Source organism: Protopterus annectens, chromosome 3.part0, assembly GCF_019279795.1.
Source record: "Protopterus annectens isolate FY-2018-M chromosome 3.part0, PAN1.0, whole genome shotgun sequence".
Taxonomy (NCBI): domain Eukaryota; kingdom Metazoa; phylum Chordata; order Ceratodontiformes; family Protopteridae; genus Protopterus; species Protopterus annectens.
The window spans coordinates 955656391-955681032 of NC_056731.1; positions in this window are offsets into that span (position 1 = coordinate 955656391).

Genomic DNA, 24642 nt, shown 5'->3' on the forward strand with positions numbered 1-24642 from the left:
ATATGGCCACGTTGAGGCCTCAACCGTCCACCATTGCCCTGGTTCATGGACATGTAGTTGTGGAACAGATCTAATGTGTCCCCCCAATGTCTGTCAATGACCTCGGTGAAATTATGGATGGCAGCCGCAACATCCCGCATACTGTCACTCATAGCTGTGCGACATGCTCTCAGCTCCCTCAGACCCTGTCTGGTGTACCGTTCCATATGTGACTGTGCCTACATTACAGCCCGAAACATAGCTGAGGTTGAAAGACCTCTGTGGGCACATCTGACAGGGGCAGTATGCCCACGGATGCTCCCACGAGAACCCCTGGACGTCTGCCTGTGTGGTACCATGTCAGGACCCTGGCCATGGTTGCTGTGTGGGGATGCATGTGCCACCGATACCACATTACCCTGGTCAATGCCCACTGTATCCTGTCCATCACCTAGGGACATTGGTGACAAAGGATGTATTGGCAGGATGACTGTGCGCATTGATGGGGTCGACAGCTGTGTAGTGTCAATTGGCTGACCAATGATGGACCCTGGCACACCTACCTGTGCCATTACACAGGTATCATCATTATCACTATCCACAGCAGCTGATTCAGGTTCCCTGCTGCACAACACCAGAGCAGCACCAGAACCTGTGGGAGTAAGACAGGAAACACAGTTTACAATGTGTACACAATGCCACCACTGATACACACATGCACACATGCAAACATGCACACATGGGCACATGTACACATGCACACATGCACACGTGCGCACATGCACACATGCACATATGCACACATGGGCACATGCACACATGGGCACATACACACATGCACACATGGGCACATGCACACATGCACACATGCACACATGGGCACATGCACACATGGGAACATGCACACATGCACAAATGGGCACATGCACACATGCACACATGGGCACATGCACACATGCACACATGGGCGCATGCACACATGGGCACACGCGCACATGCACACATGGGCACATGCACACATGCACACATGCACACGTGCACACATGCACACACCTCAGTATATGAGATATCAACACACAGACACAAACACACCTGCAATCAAACACATAGCACTACTGCTTCAGCCTATTATTACTGTTAGTATCAAGAGTATTGAAGGTAATGGTATTACACACTCACCAGCATGGATAGGCTGCCTTACTGTTACACCAGAGGGACCTGCAGAAAAGAGACATTTATTGTCAGTGGGCACAACTGTGCCATTGATACTGTGGGCATGATACAGTTCAGTAGTGCAACAGTTAGCTTCCACAGGTGTACTGCTGATATTGAGAATATTACTCTTGCACAATAATTACCAAGGTTACAGCTACAAAACGAGGACACACCTCACACATGCATAACCTAACAGTGTGCAGAACGGTCAACTATACACATGGCATGTTACCTGCACGCTCTGTGTCCTGCTGCTGTGTGGCTCCAGCCTCCATCATTACACATGTATGCTGCTGCTGTTGCTGTTGGGCTGGAGCCACAACACTTAGGAGTAGTCCCACCAGTCTGGTGAGGGGGGGGATGTCTAGACACCCCACCACCTGTGGCAAGCTGCTGCCTGTGGATATCCGACGCACGCTGACGGACATTTCTAATTAAATCACGGCAGTGATGGCGTACCTGCTCATATGTCCGGTTATGTGTGTCTATGTCATTTACCCAATGGACCAGGTCTTGCCACAGTGCAGCCCTCTCCTGCTGGTTCTGGCTGGTGCTGGAAAAGAGTACTGCAAAATCCCACACCAGGCTCTGGTGTATCTCTTCCTCCTCTGCAGCGGAGTACACAGGGTTCCGCTGGTGAACCATAGCCCTGAAAAGGAGAAGGAAAATATGTCAGCAATATCTGTCAGCAAACTATGGCACACATAATACACATAATACTCGACTGTAGTGATATAACTTAACCACCATATATAGCATCTGTCTGTCTATTGGGGGATACACATGTAAATGACCAGATATCAGTGCTCATCCAACAACTGTGCAACAGTACCTGGCACACTCCATATGACAGACTAGTATACTGCAGCAGTCAGCACACTGGTTCAGGTACAATGCACAACCTCACACTGGGGGTTTGTATCAAGGTACTGTATGGGGCACATTATCAGCCCATGCACTGCACACAATGCACGTTATGTATTTCACTGGTAATGCACACTACTCTTACTTGCCATAACCCTACCTACACCACAGTGACATACAGGGTAACACAGCACAACATATGAAAATGTAGTATGTGTTGATCGCAATACCTCACACATCTGTCTCTGGCCTCACACCAAGGAAACACACTACCATGACAGACAGTCATGGTGAGCAATCACACCAGTACACAACATGCACCTAGTCACTGGCACACTCATTCCACCTCACATATTTCGTTTGCAATGTGTTCATGGGTGTTCATTGTGTCTTAGGTAGGTAGTGTGCTTTTGGCCCTGGGCCTACAGCAGCATACTGTTATGTTACCCTGCCCCTTGTGACACGTGTTATGATCGTACCTGCTCCTTACAAACAGTTACACAGGGTGACTCATATGGCATATTACCTATCTGCATAACATTCAGCAGGGGTATGTCTGACATCTACTCATGGGGAGCCTTGCTTCTTAATTCTGTGTGGTTTACTACAGGGTATGTCATATCTGTGGGTAGGGTCCTGTACCTCCACCATGTGCTCTATACTGCAGTGACAAGGATGACAGACATAGGTAATTTGTGTTGTGGATGTTGGAGGTGTTACCATGGTTGTTAGACAACTGTCATGGGTGTGACCGAACTATGTATATCCAGCAGTGGTAACCTCTATGTAGGTAGTCTGTGTGCACTCTGTGGTTTTGTCAGTCACTCTGCATAGGTATTGTGTTTGAGTGCATTGACACAGTTACTTGCATATGTCTGTGTCCTTCTCCATATCTGTAGCTGTCATGGGAGGTACATACTGTGTAGGATATTGTGGGGTGTGGAGGGGTACAGTGACCTACATGTCCATAGCTGACACACCATGTCCGCTGACACATTCCATGTACAGGTATTACAGGACTAGTGTGCCACTGTGTATATCAATGGGGAGCCTATTGTACACTTGTTGCCCCTGTTCCCCCCGACACATGCAGTGGTGGGCAGCCATGCACATATGTGGTGGTTACTGGTATCAGTGTTTTTGAGTGGGGTATGGTACTCCAGTATCCACACTGGTGTTCACTCCATGCCTTTGACACCAGGCACCTGTTGGCAAGACATCTGCACACATGTGCCTCACACAGTATATATATATATATATATATATATATATATATATATATATATATATATATATATATATATATATATATATATATATATATACTGATATATTTATATCTGTATATATATATATATATATATATATATATATATATATATATATATATATATATATATATATGTTTGTATATATGTATATAATATGTATATATAGATGTAGATATATACATATAGATGTGGGGAGAGAGTGAGAGAGAGACAGAGGGAGAGTGAGAGTGAGAGGGGTGGGACAGAGAGAGAGATAGTCATATACAGACATATCTGTTGTCAGTCAGATCTATCTGTATATGTATATGTATCTACATATATCTATATATGTATGTGTGTATTACATATATCTGTACGTACATATTCTACCAATCTCGATGTCTGTGCAGTAAGTGAAACCTGGTTCAAGGCTCCTGAGAGCACACCAGTGGTACCAGGCTATACCTCGTATCATGCTTTTTGGCCCCAGGACTCGGGCCAAAACAAAAAGGGAGGGGGAGTGTCCATATTCATGAAGGACACCCACACCTCCAGGTTAGTGGCAACACATGAAGCATCAGAGACCATCCAGGTGCAAATAACATTAGACAAACCTGCTATACAACTGGTAGCATGTTACAGACCACCCTCCCATTCTCAGGAACCACAGTCAGCCTTCCTGAAGACATTGGAGGATATGAATGTCCCACCACACACCATCATATTGTGAGACTTCAACTACCTTAACATACACTGGGTGCATTATTCTAGCCCAAACACCCTATCCCAAAGGTTCCCGGAATTCACTAAGTCAAATGCAATGGAACAGCTAGTCATCTCTCCTACAAGGGGAGATAATATACTAGACCTGATCACCACAAACATGGGGACAATGTGCTACACACCGGAAGTATACCCCTCACTAGTCACATCTGACCATAGACTAATCACCCTGGATATACATATCCCACCTCCCCCACAACACAAAAGACTACAGTGGGAAACCTCTCACATAACGACTTTACACTTCTTAAAACTGAGTTGGTATCCTTTAAGCCCACTGGGCCAGTGGAAACCACATCCCACAATGCAGACTCCTTCACATATGCCTTCTACAGACATCTCCAAGAATGCATGGATCATGCAATCCCAAATAAAACCAAGACCCTCTCCACAAAGGGCAGGCGTCCTGTCTGTTGGACCCCAGCCATGAACAAATTGTATAACAACAGAAGGTAGCTACTGCACGGAAGAGCAGAATTTCATAAATATAAGGCATCTCTGATCAGCACTAATAGAAAGATACATTCTGTCATACAAACATGCAAGGCCAACAATGAGAGGGAAATCGCTATGGACACTACAGATAACCACAAGGCCTTCTTCGGCTATGTTAGACACCTGGGTGGAAACCCTCAGATATGTTCAGAGTTAGTTCACAGTGACAAAAGCTACACTGAACACACAGATATTGTGAACATTCTGGCAGACAGGTTCAGTGCAGATTTCTCCCCTCCCTCACCCCCACATGAGGAATTACTTATCCCAGCTGAGTGTAACCTCCCTGTCATCTCAGATGTCCAGCTGAGGACTGCCCTCAGCAAAGCTGTAAACACAGCATCAATGGCACCCGACGGTATCGCAGGTTGCATGCTACGTGAACTCCAAGAGGAGCTAAACACGCACATAAAATGCTATTCAACCGTAGCCTTACTACAGCATATGTACCTGGACACTGGCATACAGCAACAGTAGTCCCACTCCACAAAGGAGGCACCTCTACAGACCCTGGTAACTACCGCCCCATAAGCTTAAACAGCCTGGTCTGCAACGCTATGGAAAGGATCATTATGGAACTCATACACAGAGACATTGGGGACTTACAGACACTTGATCCCACCCAGTTTGGCTTTCTAGAGGGCAGATCCTGCCTTATGAACCTGGTTGACCTTTTCAAATCCATCACTAGAGCCATTGACGAGGGCACAGCAGTCCATACAGCCTACCTAGACTTGCCTACGGCTTTTGACACAATACCCCACTCTGGCATCATAGACATGATCAACAGCTTAAATGTAAATCCATATGTCACAAGATGGGTTGCAAACCGGCTAACGGATAGAAACCCTACAGTCAAACTCCCTGGTGCCATGTCAGACTCAGAGCCAGTCACAAGTGGTGTCCCACAGGGCTCTGTCCTGGGACCACTCATGTTCGACATTTATTTCTCAGATGTGGAAGCAAACATGGGAGGGTAGTAGCTGACAATGTTCAAAGATGACTGCATACTAGGTGCCCTAGTCGATACACCAGCTGACACATACATCCTACAGAAAGGCCTCATGGAAACCAACAACTGGTGCCAGAGTCATGGCCTTAAACTGCATGCCACATAATGTATAGTCATACCCTTTCGGACGGACAAGGTACCCACATATTATCACATAGACAGTAACCCACTGAGTACAGACAAAGTAATCAGAGACCTGGAGACACTAATCAATACTGACCTCTCATTTGACACCCACGTTGCCAAAGTGGTTGGATAGACTTTCTACCTTGCCCACCTTATCATGAAGGGATTCACATCCAGATCAAAAGAGGTCATTGTACCCCTATACTCCTCCCTTATCAGGCCCATGACTGTGTACTATGCCCCATTTGGTATGTACCTCACCTGGCACTTGCAACAGTTAGGGGGACCCCATAAGTACATCACCAGGAGGAGCAAGGGTCTCCAACAACTTTCATATGCTGCCAGACTAAAATAACTCATGCTCTATTCCATAGCATACCGCCTACTTAGGGGTGATCTGTGCCTGACATACAAGGCCATGTCCAATCAGGTATTGATGGACATGTTCCACCTCATACAATCCAAATCCATCAGAACCACAATAGCTACAGATTTAAACCTCAGCACACATATGAATAGGACATGCTGTAGGGACAGATCCATAACTCAGAGGCTTCCCATACTGTGGAACAGGATCCCAGTTCATGTTAGGCAGAGACCCTCACTGACACTCGTCATGTGAATTCTTGACGAGTGGATGGGAGATCATAGGTTTACACCAGGAGTCATCTCTGTGTCACTACTAGACAGAGGCACAGTAAAATAATGCTATTATGTACAGGGGTCTTCACTGTGTCACTACAATACAGAGGCGCAATTTTCTAAATCTATTCTATACACTGTCTGCAGATAGCCTAGTTCTAAACTATGACACTGTGAAACTATATATGTCTATGTATTTCTACATCCCTCTCTATCTATGTATACACATATGCATATTATATATATATATATATATATATATATATATATATATATATATATATATATATATATATATATATATATATATATACATACATATGTCGATATACATACGTATACACGTTTTATATATATATATATATATATATATATATATATATATATATATAAATACTCCTTTTTAGTTCCACATATTTATACACACAGTAACGTACTGATGAACATCCATTACTGTACAACCTACTTGTACATTGCACTACAACCTACATTGCTATGGGCACATAGCTACCTTCACATACATACATATGTATGTAGAGCCTTCAGTGACAGTTGCAGTATGTCCCCGGCCCTATGCACATCTTCATATACATAGATACAGACCAATAACACATCTGGAGGGTTCACAGTATGTAGACTATTATAGTAGTACTTTACATTACCTGTGTTTGTTGCAGCTGTTTGCGTAGGCTTGCAGTTACTTGGCCTGCTGTCAGCCTCTTTGTTTTGTTGTTACTGTTTTTTTTTTTTTTTTTTATTTCTCTTTCTCTTTCTCTCTCTCTGTCTCTCTCTCTCTCTCTCTCTCTACCTCCAGAGGGTGCAATGAAAGTATTGCATGTGTGGACTGGGAGTACAGGATGCTTTTGTAGGTATCTATACATGTCCATGTGATGGCCTCTGCAGCAATTGTTAGCCAGCATTTACTAATTGCATGCAGCCTGTTGTGTAGTGATTGCAGTTCTCACTGTGATTACAGGACAGTGCTATAAAAAGGTCTGTTAGGTAGGCATAGCCCTTTCAGATTATCAGGGTGGGGACCATGCTGGTTTGCTGTGGACACTGTTCTGTGAGTGTAAGGGTTGGTATGTCTCTCATATTTCAGGCTGTGTTGTAGACACTGCGATGCATGTTGTTCTGTAAGCTGAGTATTCCTTCCTCCAGTGTCCTCTTCTCCGTGTGTATGTAAACTGACACCTACGACTAGTAATACTGTGTATATGGGTGTGTGTGCTTTCCTGTGGGGATTGTGGTGTAACTGGTATATAGCAGTGGCTCTTGTAATCTGTTGCTATGGCTTCAATATTTGGCCTTTACATTCACTCCTTGTATGCCTGCTAGGTGTCTTTCATGTAATGTGTTGCTATGGCTTTCCTATTTTCCATTTACATTCACAGCTTGTAATGCTTGCTAAATCTGTTTGGGCAGCAATTCCCTATGTGTTTGTTGTGGTAGGGTGTTACTGCATGCAGTGTAGTCTGGCCATGGTGTGGGCGTTGACACTTACAAGGGTATTTGATCATGCTGCTGAGCAGGCCTCAGATACTCTCAGGTGCATCTTTTATCAGCCTCATGGAATGGTACATAACAGTGGGATACTCCAATGAAATATTCTGATATTCTGCAGTTGTGACTGTGGGTTATTTCAAGCATATGTATTAGTACACCATTTGTGACGTGCAGGTGGTGCATACCTTCAGTCATTCATAGTTACCATTGCATGTGTAGTTACACCTTTCTGCCTACTGTTAGTACATTTGACAGGGTGTCAGTGGGGCACAGTTGACATTTGTTTTCACATCAGGGACATCCCTGTAACTCAGTCACAGTTGCTATGTCTGATCTCTTAACTATTCAACTATGGCAGTGTTTATCCTGCTCTGAGTATGTGTGTGGCTTGCCAGATGCTGCTGTGACATTATTACCTAGTAGCTACCAACTAGCATGGCTGTTTCTCATCACACAGTACTATTTTACAAATCCACTAGATTTGACAGTAAATATACATGACATGCTTTGTGTACCAGACTTGCTATATTCCCTTTACATTAATTCCTACTATTTTATGATATATTTCTTTCAGCACAATGTTCTTGTATAGCAGTCATGGCTTAGTGGTAAGTCATGCAGACTAGTGTTTCCAAGGTCCTGGGTTCGAGACTGATGGAGGTATTTTATTTTGTTGCTGAGAAAACTACAGGCCTTGTCATGCAGAGTGACTAAGGCACTTTTAAGCAGTTGTAAGCAGGTTAGCACTGGTTTGCGTGGAGCTCACGCATGCGCACTGCCACTTAGCTTCATGCACACACGCTTAGCTAAGCACACAGAAGCGCACTCCCACTTACTACTGCTTAAAAGTGCTTACTCTCGCGCACACCTGCGCTATTTTCTTTTAAAGAAAAGAAAATGGGGAGATAGGAAAGTGGTGAAAAAGGGGGGACAAAGAGGGTAGGACAATAGGAAAACAAGTTCGGGTTTTGCAGGAGGGATATAGGAAAGGCCCATAGCTGCCCATTTCTTCGTCAGCAACAGCTGTGCATATGTTTGTAATTTGGTGTGAAATTTGAAACCTTCCACCCCTGAGAGAGGTGTGAGGACAACAATAATATTTGTTGTACAGCCAATTGTAATTGCCAGTTTACATGTCCAGCAGACATGTGTGCAAAATGGGCAGCTATGTATGGGGCGTAATTTTTTTGTGGGTACAGAGTGCCTTTTTTTTTTTTTCAGGTGAGAGTGGTATGTCAGGTACAGGAAGTTGGTATAGCTGGGGAGGTAGGTAGGGGAGGTTAACAGACAAGACAAACAAGACGCATACAGGGGTGGTGTATGACACATGTAAGGGGGTTACACAATTGACGGGGACGGATGTTTTGATATCTCGAGCCCATGAGGCCACAGATGGCAACAGTAGAACTGAGATCCCTGCCCATGGGCAGTTGCCACTGTGCCTTCATTGCCCAGGATGGGGCTGTGCTGGGGGCTGTGTAGGACAGGCAGCAGGCATGCCTGTGAGTTGTGCCACCCATGCCTCAAGCTGGTGTAGGGGCCCAAGCACAACGTGCTGGATCTCCCTATGCACCACAGTCCGGACACTACGGAGGGTGAGTGGATGTTCTCCTCCAGCCACACTTGCAGAGGGGGGACAAGCCCCATCCCCTGCAGCGCTTCCACCCACAGGTGGCACAGGGCCACCGGAGGAGGGTCTGGCCTGGGCACTACTGCCAGGTGCACTCGCCAGTTGAGGTGGGAGAGGTGGGTCCGCTGGAACCCACCTTCCCTGTCGTCCTATGTTTTGCATTATTTAGTGACAGTTTGGGTTAGTAACGTGCAATACCATTCACAATTAGTTGTAACAGCATGCATTAGTATTCCCATTAACCAAACACCCATAAATTCAAGCCGTTGAACAGCAAGCATAACACATGCATAATTTGAACAACAATACACGTTCCAACAACATGCAGGGTTGAGTGATGGCAACAGGCCATCAGGTTTGGATGTATGAACAGGGCACATGCATCAACGTACATGCAAATATGTATGAACCAGCAGGACAATTGTCCAGGGAAGTTAATTGTGAATACACATACCCATTTCACGTGGAATGGATTATTTGTGGTTATAGGGTAGGGTAAAGAAATATTTCTTTAACAACTTCAAATACCTATACATATGCTGTACATTTTTACTAACTGTAGATATATACACACTACAGGTCTGACTACAGATTCCTATGTGTAAACTTATGCATGTTGGTGATAGGAATGTTACTGCTACATCAATATACATTTCATTTTTATTCATACACATTCATATCTGGCTCTGTTCAGCTACATCATCCTGCTACATTTGCTTTATATGGCTCTAGACAACTGTGGATGTTTGGTATTTCATGCAACCATACTATCTGCATATTGCAAACTGAGAGCAACATATCCAGATTTTGGGACACACATTCCAGCTTCAGTACTTTTTTCAACACATGTTGCTGTTTGCTTGTGCCTGTCACATTCATTTCATTCTGTACTGACTGCAGTATACTTTATTCAGGAGTTATTACTACTTTATTGGTGGATTCATACCTTTTTCTCACACTCTCTCACTTGTTTTATTTTTACAATTCAGGATGGTACTTAATTCTAGGCTTTATTGACATGTTTTACTTAGTTATAACAATCCTTTCCAACAGTCTCACTTGTGTCATGTTTCAGAATTTAAACGAGGATATATTTCATACATGTGTTTTACTCAGCTTCTGTAACTGTACTTTTCAGCCTGCTGCAGGTTATGTACTATTATATTACAGGTGGAACATCTTTATTTCAGACTTGTTTCATTTTTATTTTTGGATTACAGGCTGCATCACACTTATGTAATCAAACAATACTAGCAAAATCTCTCTTACACTGTTACTTGCACTTTTTATTAATAAGTGACTACACTGCACTGTTTTGCAAGCTGTCATACTTATTATTTTTTACAGTTACAGGGAGAGAATTACTAACCTGCCTGGTGGCGCACCCACACAAGGCTATCGGCATAGGCTCGACGATTCATGGAACGGACACCTGCAGCTGTAATATAAATGAAGTAATATTGGAATACACATCTCCATAATATCAGCTAGGTTAATTTCTTACATACATAATTACATGTAACTTACTCAGTAGTGGGGCGTTGGGCATTTGCCGGGCCTCCTGGATCCAATGGTTCAGTTGGTCCTGCTTCTGTCTCTTCAGGTCCACATGGTGGTGATGGACCTGTTCACCAGTCCTTGGTATTCCTGTGGCACTGGTGAGATCATGTGCCAACCGGTCCCACGCCTCAGCTCTATATGCTCCCCACAGGACCTGGCCCTGCATGAGTTGGGCCTCATGATCATGGATGAGGAGCCAAACCATATATTTGGACTCCTCAATGCCCCACCTCTGTGCTCGGAAGCAACTACCCTCTTTTACACCTGCCATCCTGACTGCAAATCGGTTCCACAATCAGTTATGCTGTGTATTCCTGCCGATGGGGCTTATATATGCTGTTTTTCCCGCACTTATCCGTGATTGGCCATTTTGGAATTGTATCAGCTTCACAAAACCTGCTTTGTCATGCTTCTCTTTCCATTCATTCCTATATATATGCTATTACTGCATTTCTAAGAGCAACTGACATGGCTTAGTGGTTCAGTACTTTGACTATGGTGCATGGTATCCTGAGTTCGAGTCTGGCCATTGCTTTTTATATTTTATGACTGTCTACACAGGCTGGGAGGTGTGTCTGTGTAAAGACAGTTTTGATACAGCTTGCTCAATGTTGCTCATTGGTTAGCTTGTTGGCGCATTGCGCAGCTCCGCGCAAATGGATCACACTGGCTTACGTTCCATTTGGCTGTCAGCACGCATATTACGCTCAGCTCAGCTCAGCTACGGGCACACAGTTTCAGCGTGTTAGATCTCTGCTCAACCCCGGGCACTCATTTTACACCTGTTAAATCACTGCTCACCTACGGGCACTCATTTTACACCTGTTAAACCACTGCTCACCTACGGGCAGATATACTCAGCTTGTTAGAGTGTAGCTCAGCTATGGGCACTTCTGACAGTTGTTCTTTTTTTTTTTCACACATTTCTTCATAATACATGGCCCATTTCATTACATTTTACATAAAAATAATTTTATACATGTACATATATGTCAGGGGATTGTTTCGTGCTTATTTCACTAAAAATAAATATTGATGTTATGGGGGCTCGAACCATGACTGCCTCCTCTTCAGCCGACGTCTCTACCACTACACTATGGCTTCTTGGCTTACTTTGCATATTTAGTTCTTATATGCTTTTCCACTGACTGCTAACTGTGGCTAAGCGACGGGCACGCCCACGCAAATGAGCGCACTCACAGGCAAACATCTTTAAAACTTATAAAAAAATATATAACATGTTCATTTTTACATTTTATGTTAATAGTCTGTGGGGGCATGTGTAGTGTTGTGTTTATTGACATTTACACAGACTCTGTCGTGGGGGTTTACTTTCGGGACTTTTACTCTTCTGGGGGCATGTCCGTTTGCAGGGCTTGCCCTACGGACACGCCCCCTACTGTCTTACATGGACCGTGTTAGCCTTAGGTGTGAGTCAGCATGCCCTCATGCATATGCATGGCATGCTGACGTCACACCGTTTAACTGCAGCCTCCGTGTAAGCCTTGTAACTCTTACATGGAGGCTTCGTGAATCCTGCCCGATGTGTTTGTACATAATAAATCTGCTTGAACAGAATCCACAAAGTCTTGTCTATTGTACCCTTACTAGATGAGCAACACATGTGGACCAGGTGTTCTAAATCCTTCAGCCATACCAGCAAGGTATGCTTAAACACACTGCAAATATGGCCCTTGCAATTATGTACAAATGTGCACACACACCAGGTAGTTGTAATAACATTCAAATGCACAATAAACTCTTCGAAATGCTGTAATTTTTGAAATATGCTTTGAAATGGATGTATTTTATGAAATAACTGCACTGTAATACTGCACAAATTTGTGAACACTGTATACTGAGATATCTCGAATAGCTTTAATTTATGCAAAAAAAGTTGCAAATAGTGAAAAACTGCAGTCATTTTCCTTATTTTATACATTTTATGCGATTCGGAGATTATTTCAAACATTTTTGTAACTATTTTGCATATTTTTATCAATATATCACAGTTTTGGATATTTTGTTTAACTAGAAATTCATTTTGAGCATTCTGGGTGCTTTGTTTTATATTCTTCAAGTAGGAAATATTTTAAGCAAGTTTTATTACCTGGAATTAATTTCAGATCTGTTTTGTGAGTTGTACGTGCAGTAGGGATGATCCATTCCTCTATATTCCTCCAACATTAACTGAGTGCATCTTGGTCTTGATTCTGCATCCCATACTGACACCATGTCACTCGCCCTATGTTATCATTTAAGACAAACATGCATGGTAGTTCATTTATATGCTTTATTTTATAGACATACATCAGGATGGATAGCAGCAACATAAAATATAAACAAACTGATTAAATGACAGACCATTATATACATGCATGCTTGCATCTCAACAGCTCTCTACAAAATGGCAATCTGGCTCTCATATGCTCAGCATTTATGCACAAGTGCAAGCCCATGGAAAGCTTCTTAAAGGTATACATACATATCTGCACTCCTTCCTCCACCTCCATCTGCACCACCAACACCTACTCCCCATCTCCCCTCTGTCATTTACAAACCTTGTTTGTAATATCTCCTTACTACCTACTGTACTACTAAATATTATACCATTATCCTTATTTGACGCACCCTATCTGCTTAACAAATATTTCCCAAATTTCCCCTTTTCCAAACCCCATATGTTTGTACCCACCATACATTCTGTTTCTTTACTGAAGTAGTCATCCAGTCTTTTCCTACATCTTGCAGTTTCACATTTTTATGCATTAGTAACTGTCATTAACTACATTCTGTCCTCGAGGACAATTCCACCCTTCCACTAGTAATGCCCCAGGCACACAAAGGCTCCCTTCCTTTTTGGTTTTCTTATCACACAGGAATTATCTTTGCTGAAATGTGCCTTCACGTAGCCCCTCCCCATAGCTCTCACCTGTCCAGATTTTCACAGAATGTCCAGATTTTTGCCTCATATTGTTGGGCTTTTTCTCATAAAACTTGTGATTTGCTGGCAAATCAGTGAGGACTGAATTCACTAAATAATGGCATACATTTAAGTTTCAGAGTTTATAGCCTTTAAAAAATGCATGTTAACACAAAATCTTTTATTCTCACAACTTTCTAAGTTTATACAAGCAGTATTTAAAAATTGTCCCTATTTTGGGCCTTCATCTCCCCATTATTTTAGGCTTTGTCCAGATATCTTGTGCTAAGAGTTTGAAAGGTATGCCCCTCCCTGACTTGTTTGCAATAACACCATATGTGCAACTTATCTAACCCCTTCTCTCAACATGTCTGTCACACATCCTACTTTCCCAACATTACCACAAAACCTGGCAGCGATGTAATAAAACTGATGCGTTAACCTTTTTTGGGAACTCCCAAACTGGTCCCACTCATGGCTTTACCCACAAGCTATCATTCGGCTATCCATCATTCTCAGTTATCCATCTGAATTACAGCTCAGACATACCATTCATGCCCTTCAACCCCAAACTTCTTACAAATCCATAGAAGATCCTACCTATCATACCTTTTGTCGCTTGTCTGGTCAGGATAAAACAGACAAATAGTTGTGTGTTCAGTTCAAGCAGCTTTATTACACACAAACACATCTGGAATGAGGCTTAGTAACTTAAACTTAAATAAACTTATATAAACAGACTGACTACTGCACTCATACATGTTAAGACGCTGGCTTTTCTCTCAAAATGACACTGCTGCTTGCACGTGCTCACTATTTATATGCACTTGCCAGCATCTGGAAATGCTTCTTAAAGTTACATACACATGCTCTGTTCTACACCTTTCTTCTTCGGCTCCATGCATACTTACTTATTTGTAGACTGTGATAATATAGCAATAACCCACGCCTGGGTGTGGGTAATGCTAAATGTACCCACGGTTGGCGTGGTTTGGTCCTGAGGGCGAAGCCCGAGGGACCAAACAAAGCCAACCGTGGGTAAATTTAGCATTACCCACACCCAGAAGTGGGTTATTGCTATTATACCATGACATTATTTAAGAAAAGAAACTGTTACTTTTCTTAAATAATGGCATAGTATAATGCCTGTTTACTGCCCTTCCGCAGATGTCTGGCATCGCGGCGGTTCTGATGTACTGGCGCCTGCACAGTACATCAGAGTTGCAAAAGCAACGGAGAAAGCAAGATCTCCGTTGCTTTTTAATCTCGCTATGTTAAATGAGTTTAACATGGCGAGACAGTTTTAAAATAAGCAACGGACATCTCCGTTGCTTATTTTAAAACTGTCTCGCTATGTTAAACTCATTTAACATAGCGAGACTAAAAAGCAACGGAGATCTTGCTTTCTCCGTTAACAAACACTGTCGCTATGTTAAATGGGTTTAACATAGCGAGACAGCTTTAAAATAAGCAACGGAGATCTCCGTTGCTTATTTTAAAGCTGTCTCGCTATGTTTAACCCATTTAACATAGCGTGACAGTGTTTAAAGAGTTATACTAATGGAAAAAGTCCGGCGACCGGACCTTTTTCCATTAGTATAACTCGATTTACAACGGGCACGCTGGCCAATCAGCGTGCACGTTTTGGGGGGGGTCATGGTATAATATAAATTTATTATTCTCCCTCACCTCCATATTCCTACATTTAATAATGTTTTTACAGTCGTCATACTCCCAACAGCATAACTATTTGAAATGTCTTCCCAGTTGTTATTCTTGTTTTCTACTACTGTTGTGTGAACCTAGATCTGTAAATGTTTAACCTGCTTAGAAACAGCAGCTCACCCATTGCCTGTCTTGAACATCACTGACTTCTGTTGGTACAATTTCAGGTATTATTCCCTTCTGATTTTCTTACACTTTGAAAGCAGTACTGACAATATTTGACTAGCATCTGCAGAGAGAAGCTTACAATAATCCAGAAAAAGATTAACAATTTATTTCTTCCAACACCTCATCGATCTCAGTCTTCTTGCTGACCAGTCTCCTCTTCACTGAGCTTTAGTACCTTAGTCCTAATATGCTTCCTCTAATCATTAAGCCTCTGTACCAAACATTTCACCTCCACCTCACCCTTCGTAAGTTGTTTACCTCTTCACCACCAACTCAGCCTCTGTTTCCTCTTCATCTTTTTTCTGGTCTTCTCCTGCAATTCTCTTATTGAGCACTTCATTCTCTCCTGACACTTTTATACTATATTGGAACCTTAGCAATCCTTTCTCACACTTGTCAAATTTGGCTCTCATCTTTGGTAAATCCCCCTGTTAGGGATATAGTCCTCACCTCTAAGCTACCTTTATTTCAATGCAGTTGTACAAATCCTCCTCTTTTGGGCTCTTTTATGTTATCTGAGCAACCACTTCTTTTTATGGAACACATCCTTTCTTACCTCTTTGCTTACAATGGTTCCATTTTCCTGCCATTATGTCATTTTTTGGTCTGCTAACTTGTCTACATTCATAGTGTTGGCCATATTTTAATTTTTGTAACACTATTTTAGAAGAAAAGAAATGGCTGTATATAGGTGAGTGTGTAGTTATTTTTACTGTACTATTCTGCATATTGAAAACAGTTTTAATGAATAATGTATTTCTTAAGGTTTTTAAAAAGAAATGGCATTAGATTTATGCCACATTTAAAAATCCATATTGTGTGATGCACGTGAAATATTTTATGGTTTGTTGAATTGTTGTTGCAGTTCTATTTTGAGTGATTTTGATTGCATCTTGGTAATATTGAAATGGGATAGCCTTTCCATGTAGGTGGCCTTTATCTTTTCTCTAAGGTCATAAGATTGTAGATTTAGCATATTTAAGTGAGAAGACTATGGGATACAGAAGGGTTTGTTCTCCTGCAAATAAACTTTGTTTACATATTCCTGTCTGTTTTGATGAAATTGTATAGTTTTCCATTGAATAATGTAGTTTTGGTCATCGTTGTTCATTGTAAATGAATCTGGTGCTGTATTTGATGCCTTGATGTGAAGCAATATATTATATTATGAAGGTAGATTATCTAATCTAGCTGAATCTTCTGCAGCATCATAAATTAAATCATCAAACACAAAGTGCTTCGGCACTTTAACTTAACCTCAAATGCAAGTATTCTGCATTCATTCATGAAGCCACAATGGTCTACTGGCTTCGTAAATGAATTTCTGTTTGGCACTCTGTCACCATCAGCATCTGTCTATTTTACCCTTTAACAGTTTGTACCAGGGGCATCCGCTCCATTCTGTATATGTGCTAGTTATGGCTGTTTTAACTATTGAGGAGAAATTAAAAGAATAGTCTGCCTGACTCATGAAAAATTAAGCCATTAACTTTTACTCGGCATTCCGACTGACTGCTTAAGGTCAAAATCATTTTCTAATTAGCTTCCTTTCTCTGTCTTTCTGGACTGGCTATAATTATTATTTGGTAGCCAATCAGAGAACAAAAAGTGGAACACACCAACTATGGTTAGGTATGCTATTTAGCTGAACGGATACAATAACGGGTTCTGCATCAGTGCTAAAAACAGCAGTAAATGTTAAAAAGAAAAATAAAATGCATAGGAAAAACAGCAGCTCTCCAGTCTCTACCTTTGTCATAGTTGTAGCTCTGGACATTTCGGTGCTGAGACATATAATTTCTGTTAGTACTTTTAACTGTATTACGTAACTGTAACACTGGGAGTAACCTTGCTTGAAAACACAGAACATAATAATTTATAATTAGTGAAGCAGAAGTAGGTAAATAAGGAGCTAGTATTTTTAATTCCATTTTTTACTTGTTTTTTGTTGGTGAATGAGTGAAGCAAAGTGACGAGATGTGAATTTCGGAGCACATATCATAAACATTTATCAGATATAGTATTGTGCCACAAAACCAGGAGACCAACTCATTGCAATGAACTTCTAACAAAATAAAAGTGAGCTGAACATAGTCCTAAAGAAGGAACTAAAACAGGTCTTAGGAAGTCCAATGTAAAGAGGACGGAAGCACTTAACTAGTTTTTAGTGTGGTTCATTATATCCTTGATGGTGTCTTGGGTTTTAGTTCCTACTTTAGGACTGCATTCAACTCACTTTTATTTTAGAGGAAATACAGACAGAACAACTACACTAGCCAGTGTTTAAAAGGACCACTGTAAATACAAAATATATATATATATATATATATATCTGTTGGCAGCTATACTGTAGTTGTTCTTCTCATGTTGTTACTGTGTCAGTATCTCCAGCCGATTTTCTTAGAAAAGTGCAATATGAGCATCAAGTAACTCCACTCTGAGAAGTAAGTTGACAAGGTAACTGACAAAGTTCAGGTACTTTTTCAACTTACTTTTTAACAGTGGAGCTAAACTATGACTGTATAATTACTTGTGCTTCTGGAAGGCACTTGGGTGTAACATCATACAATTTCTTCTGCCTCAGACAGTACTTGGATTTAAGTAGAGAGGTGCCATGTGACAGTAATCGGAGTTAATTAATATATGCAAACAAACTAACATTGGCACCACTATCACAGACGGTACAAACATACACACACAATACTGACGCCCACCTCACACGTACCGACAAAAATGCATATTTCCATGAAATGCTCATCATTACTGAAATAAAAATATTTGGCTTACCATGTCCAGATGACTCCACACTTGCTAAGGAGGACAGTGCTAGAAGAAGTTAAGAAATATAAGGACACAATCATCACAATAACTGTAACACAGGGATTTTTATTTTGCCTTTGTATCCATTAGCAATAAATTTAACTAAAACTTGGATTAGACATCCACCCCAAGCCCATGTATAATGAACCAGAATGTATTGTTAATTGCATCAATTTAAAAATAGGCCCCCCCAAAAAAAATGTATTAAACCAATTGAACTATTGCTTTCAATATTTTACTATGCAAGAAATCATTAAAAATTGACATATGTAAGCTCCTCCTCGGACATACTTGCCCTCCCTGAACCAGCAGCACAAACATCAATCACACGCTGTTGTGCACTTTCCAGTGAGCTCTTTAGATCTCTGACAGTGGACAGAAACTCTTCATTTGGTGTCAGTGATGGGTGTATAGCACTGCCCCTTGGAAGCCAGCTGTCCATGGGCCACTGCAGGCAGCTGCTATCTTCCGGGCCAAAGAAATTATGTCAGTGGCCCTATGATGCACCTGATCATATGTCCTAATGTGACCTCCAACAGCATTGATGTTGTTTACTATCTGGTCCCAAATTTGCATTTTTCCAGACATATCCCTATGTTCTCTCTCATGCAGAAAGGTACCATGTTGAGGAAAGACTTGTACAGTCACATCCTTCTCTGAGTCACTAAAGGGGGTTTTGTGGCGATTGGGATGCTTGAATACCATAGTCCTACATTACATAAAATACAAAAGAAGAATACTACATGTAAGTATCACATAAATAAAAGTCTTGCTAAGACATAATATGTATTATTAGTTTTTCAATATTACCCACTGAAGAAACAAAAAAAATTCAGTTATTCAAATATAAAAAGGGTTATGTGATTAGAACATATCACAGTCACACACAAACCAAGGTTTGATCCAAAACAGGGACTAACAATAGCAAAGCAAACCTCTGTAAAAACAATTTTTGGTTGTAGCAACACAGAAATGGAACTTGGTTCCCCCTGACCTCAAAACAACAGGCAAATTACATTTTGTATCAACCAAGGAATAACACTTCAGTCAATTGTTATAAGTGCATTCAGACAAACTGTCCCCAAAACATGTGTACATATTTACCACAAAACAGTCATTTTTATGCAATTGCCAGTCACCTCTACCTGTGCCCATCACTCCCCAGAAGTGTCTACGGTTCATTCTAGAAGGCTAACACCCCCGTGTCATTGACAATACATGACATTTACAGTTCACTGAAATAGCATTGAAGAGTGTAAAGAGAAACAGTTGTAATAGTAATACTTGTGATGAAAGTTAATACGGCTGTGTGTCTGAGAAGTAAAATACCCTGACAAAAATGTCTATGCCATCAGAAAACTTCTAAGAAGTTCATACAGATAAAATTTACGTTTTCTAATGCACATGTATATATATTTGTGAGCAAATCCAGTATATCTTTGGAAAATTCGATCATACCTTATCAAGATTAGTAGTCTTCTTTGCAGATAAATCCAAAGTAATAGCAATCTTCTTCTGTGTTATCCACATATACAGTTCTCCTCACCTTTAGGTTCCATAGCTAGTTGGTTACCTTTTTATAGTGTAGATTCAGCCTTGTGAGCACATGTAGATTCTGGCCTGTGAGCACAGTGAAAATGCAAATGAGGTGTGAACTCATTAGAACTGCTAAATCCCAAATTCTTAGCACTGTGTATCAGGTGTAAACATAGTGCAGGCACTCCCTCAGTGTTTGTTGCTAATGGATTGCAACTGTGAATGATTACTGGAGCACCTGTCTATCTGCATGTGGATGCCACCAGACATACCCAACTGGAGGAAATAGACAATCCGCTAGCTGACAGTTTGTCTTACAAATCATCACCCTGTCGCCACTGGCAATCAGCACAGTATATATTCAATCATTACTCAGTTACTATTCAAAGGAGGACAGCACATCTGTGCACTTTCTATGTCTAATAATACAGAATCAATGGGCTGTGACAACAGATTGCCTATAGCATGACTGAAAACATGGAACTACCAGACACAATTGGAGCCATACTTCAACACAGCCTCCAGACTATGTTCCCAAAGGAGGGTGTACATCAAGATGAACCCTTCTGACTGCAGGGAGAACAACTGATGCATGCATGTAGAGACACATCATAACTGTCCTTATCTGTAAGGCAGACCAACAAGTCATCATGGACCTTTTCTAAAAGCATACAGCTAATATCCAAACAGTGTGCAAAAAGCATGTGTGATTTGTTCAGGTTACATCATGTCTGTTACATCTGTTGAATGTCCTCAAGAAGGTCAACAAGAGCATGCATGAAGACAACGCTGTCATCCTGCGTAACTTGAACTGGACAAGGCATTTGACAGAAATCCACATTGAGGTATTACTCAGACACTGTTACAAGTGTCCACAAACACCTATATAATAAAGTGGTTAGATCACTGGATTACATACATAACAGATTAATATGTTGAAGTGTGTGAAGTGACCTATATCTAAAGTCCAGTGATCAGGTCATTATATCAGGGCTTTGTGCTAGGCCATTTTCTGTTTATTATTTAAGTCTCAGATGTCAAGAATGACTTACACACCCTTTGTCCAAACAGCTTTGTGGAGGACTGCAGATTGTGGACAATCATTGAATCCAAGTGTGGTATTGGTATAATGCAGACGGTATCATCACAAACAAAGGATTGCTGCCACAGCAATGGAGACAAAGGAGATGAACAAAAATAATGGGGGAATTTTTTACATTATAAAAGCAAATACACAACCTAATTATAATATAGACAGTACACTCCCATGATGTGACCTGTGTCCACCTGCATGTGTCCACAGTGGTGACTATGGGTCTATATTACATTGCCAAAATCTAATTATGGTGAACACCTTTTCATCATCACAAAAGCAGTGAAACTATTCACTGAGGTTAATAAGGGCAAATATGTAGTTGGCCAGCTACAGAACTTTTCCCTTTTCTCCACTTTAGTGTAATCTCAGAGTTGGTATATATAGTTCGGGGGTGTGGGGACGAAGCCCCCCACTTAGATGGGTATGATTCAATGTGTATTTTGGTTCATTGTGGTGCAGGAATGTATTTCCTTGCCCTTATTAAACTCAGCAAATGGTTTAGCTGATTTTGTGTCGATGAAAATGTGTTCATCATAATTAGATTTCGGTGACATAATATAGACCCATGACTATCACCTTGAATGTAACACAACTCCTGAGTATGCGCAGGACATCTACATCAAAAGGCATTATAGTTCCATGGTTCTCAGCTCTTGCCACACCAATAACTGAATTCACTGCACCCTTTTTCATGTACCTCACAATGCATCTTTGAGCGATGAATTAATCAAGTGTACTACATTTGCCACAGTGACCTCCTCACACATCTTATTGGCAATACCAGAATATGCGTTTTTGTTGCATAGATATTACTGGTTGATGGTGCAGAGCCCCCATTAAGGTATTATACAAGATGTGTGTGTGATACATGTTCCTGTGATGCACACAGTAAATACATAGCTGACTGACAACATTGATGGCATGGGTTTTATTCCAGACACTATGGATTGTGCTATATATATGGCATGCACACCCTGTCAACCTGCCAGGATAGCTCTAAACACAGGTGTGACAATGTCCCTCCTAACACCTCCAGTGGATGTTAAATGTTGAGGAAGGTATGTTTGATTCCCCTCTGAGACTGTTGGCACATCAAAATAGTTGTACAAGTGTGTTCTTGTACAACCATCTATCATCACTCACAACCACAAATGTTTTGCCAAAGATGTGGGATTCCTGATGGTATTATTCTGATATTGTCCATGATTGCATGTGCTTCTGTCTACTGTTGTCCATTAGCCTGTTATTATGTGTCCCACTTGGTTTAAACCTGTGCTGACATTATATTCATATTCAGGCAACTCATTTTGCACAACTTCACAATGTTCACCAAACCCATATTGTACATATGTTCCATTATATATGTTCTCTCCATTGCTCATGTCAGGATGCTTATATCACAAAGAATCGTCTCCACTGATATGTCACCTTGTGTGACAATATACAATAACTGTGTAGTCTGTACTGTATCATGTCAATATGTGATTAGTGTTCATGCTACCACTGTCTTCATTGACATGCTCTCATCTGCTGTACATTGCCATGTTTCACATGACCTCTTCCCCTGTTTTCATTCCTACAATTCATCTGTGTGTTATTTTTCAATACACACACTTCCTCTGACTATTTATAACGCAGTCTATGTACCCTTACTGACCATTTACACAACTTTTATTCAGTATGCTTGAAGCAAGTTCCTACAATACTCTGCACTGCATACACTTTCATGTAATGTGTTGGAACTATATTCATTGTTTTATTAATAAACCTAATAGTTATTGTGGCTTTCTGTGCAATCCCACAGATCTAGTTTGCCCGTAGGTTAATTGGGTTACATGTCTGTTGCTGTTTGTGTTGCTTTACATGGTTTCCTGGCTGGCAACACTGTTGCTGGCCACAAAACTGCTCTTGTTTATGTCAAGGTACATGGCATGAATATGCAATTAGCACTGCTGCTCAACGTGCAAACACCTAAACTCCATGTAGAATTAGCATGAAGTCTACACAGAGTTTACTGAATCTCCAGATTAAGCTCCCTTCCAATCTATATGGCCAAATTTCAATCATTAAACTTAAAGCTCTAGAAAGTTCTTTGCCATTCTGATCCATTTGGATTATCATCTCAGTTTTATGGATTTTACTGGAAACAAACTTTTATAAGAGCACTCATACAGGCTGTCATTCCTTTGGTTTCTTTATCAGACATTTTTAATAATGGGATTCTTGGGATTCTTAGCAGGCCACTGACACTTCCATGTCCCTTTGAAATTCTTTAGCAAGTGCTCTAATTATAAGATGATTAAATTATAGCCATCTCTGGATACATGCTACTGCCATTGTGGGTACACCTTTATGAGGTAACACTGCTTTATGATCTATAATCATCTTAAACTTTGCATTCCAAATCTAGTCATGATATATCATTATTTCAAAAATCAATGCCACAGACAATTTTCCAATGTGTAAATGCTTTTATTCTGTTGGAGAAAGAGTTCTCAAGCCAAAAGCCACTACATTTCCTCTGATGGCATGATGTGTTGAAACAAATCTCAGTTACCATATGCCAAGTCATCACAAGCATAAGCTAACTGTGGTCATAATTTCACATCACTTTATCATGCATTAATACTTATTTGTGTCTTTTGGAAGTATTCAGTTCTTGGCAGGTCCATTGCCAAAGGATCTGTTTCTTCAACAAAATGTAGAATGGTGATTCTGTTTCATCTGTATAAATACATTTTGTATTCTTTGTATAAAAACATATTCTATTTTTTTCTTTCTTGGGCTTGCATCTTGCAATACTATGTTCTTTTTATATGTTCCACCTTCCACACTTATGGTATTTTGCTTTAGTAAAGTTACAGTTGTTAATGGGTATGATTTAATAGTCCTTTGATAAAAAATATTTACTTTTCTGGATATTATCTGAATTACAGCTTTGTATACTAGTCAAAATATACCTCATGTTTCTTTCATTGTTGCTTTTCTCTATGTGCCATATTCATGCATGGTGTAATTTCATATGCTCTTTGAAATGTTAATTTTAGCTCACATAATAGCTTTTTTTCTGACAAGCTCTCTATTCTCACTGCAAATACCTCTAATGAATCTCTATCTTAGGACATCATCCATATCCATGCCAAGGTCACATTTCATTACAGATTGCTTCAGGTCAGCAATTTATATACTGCATAATAACTAATTCAAAGTCATAGTTGGTGCAGTACAAACATTGCATTATATCCTTACCACTTTTGCTCTTTGATGTTCTGTGTTAAGAAAGACCAAAAACGCAGAACACTTAAGCTTTTG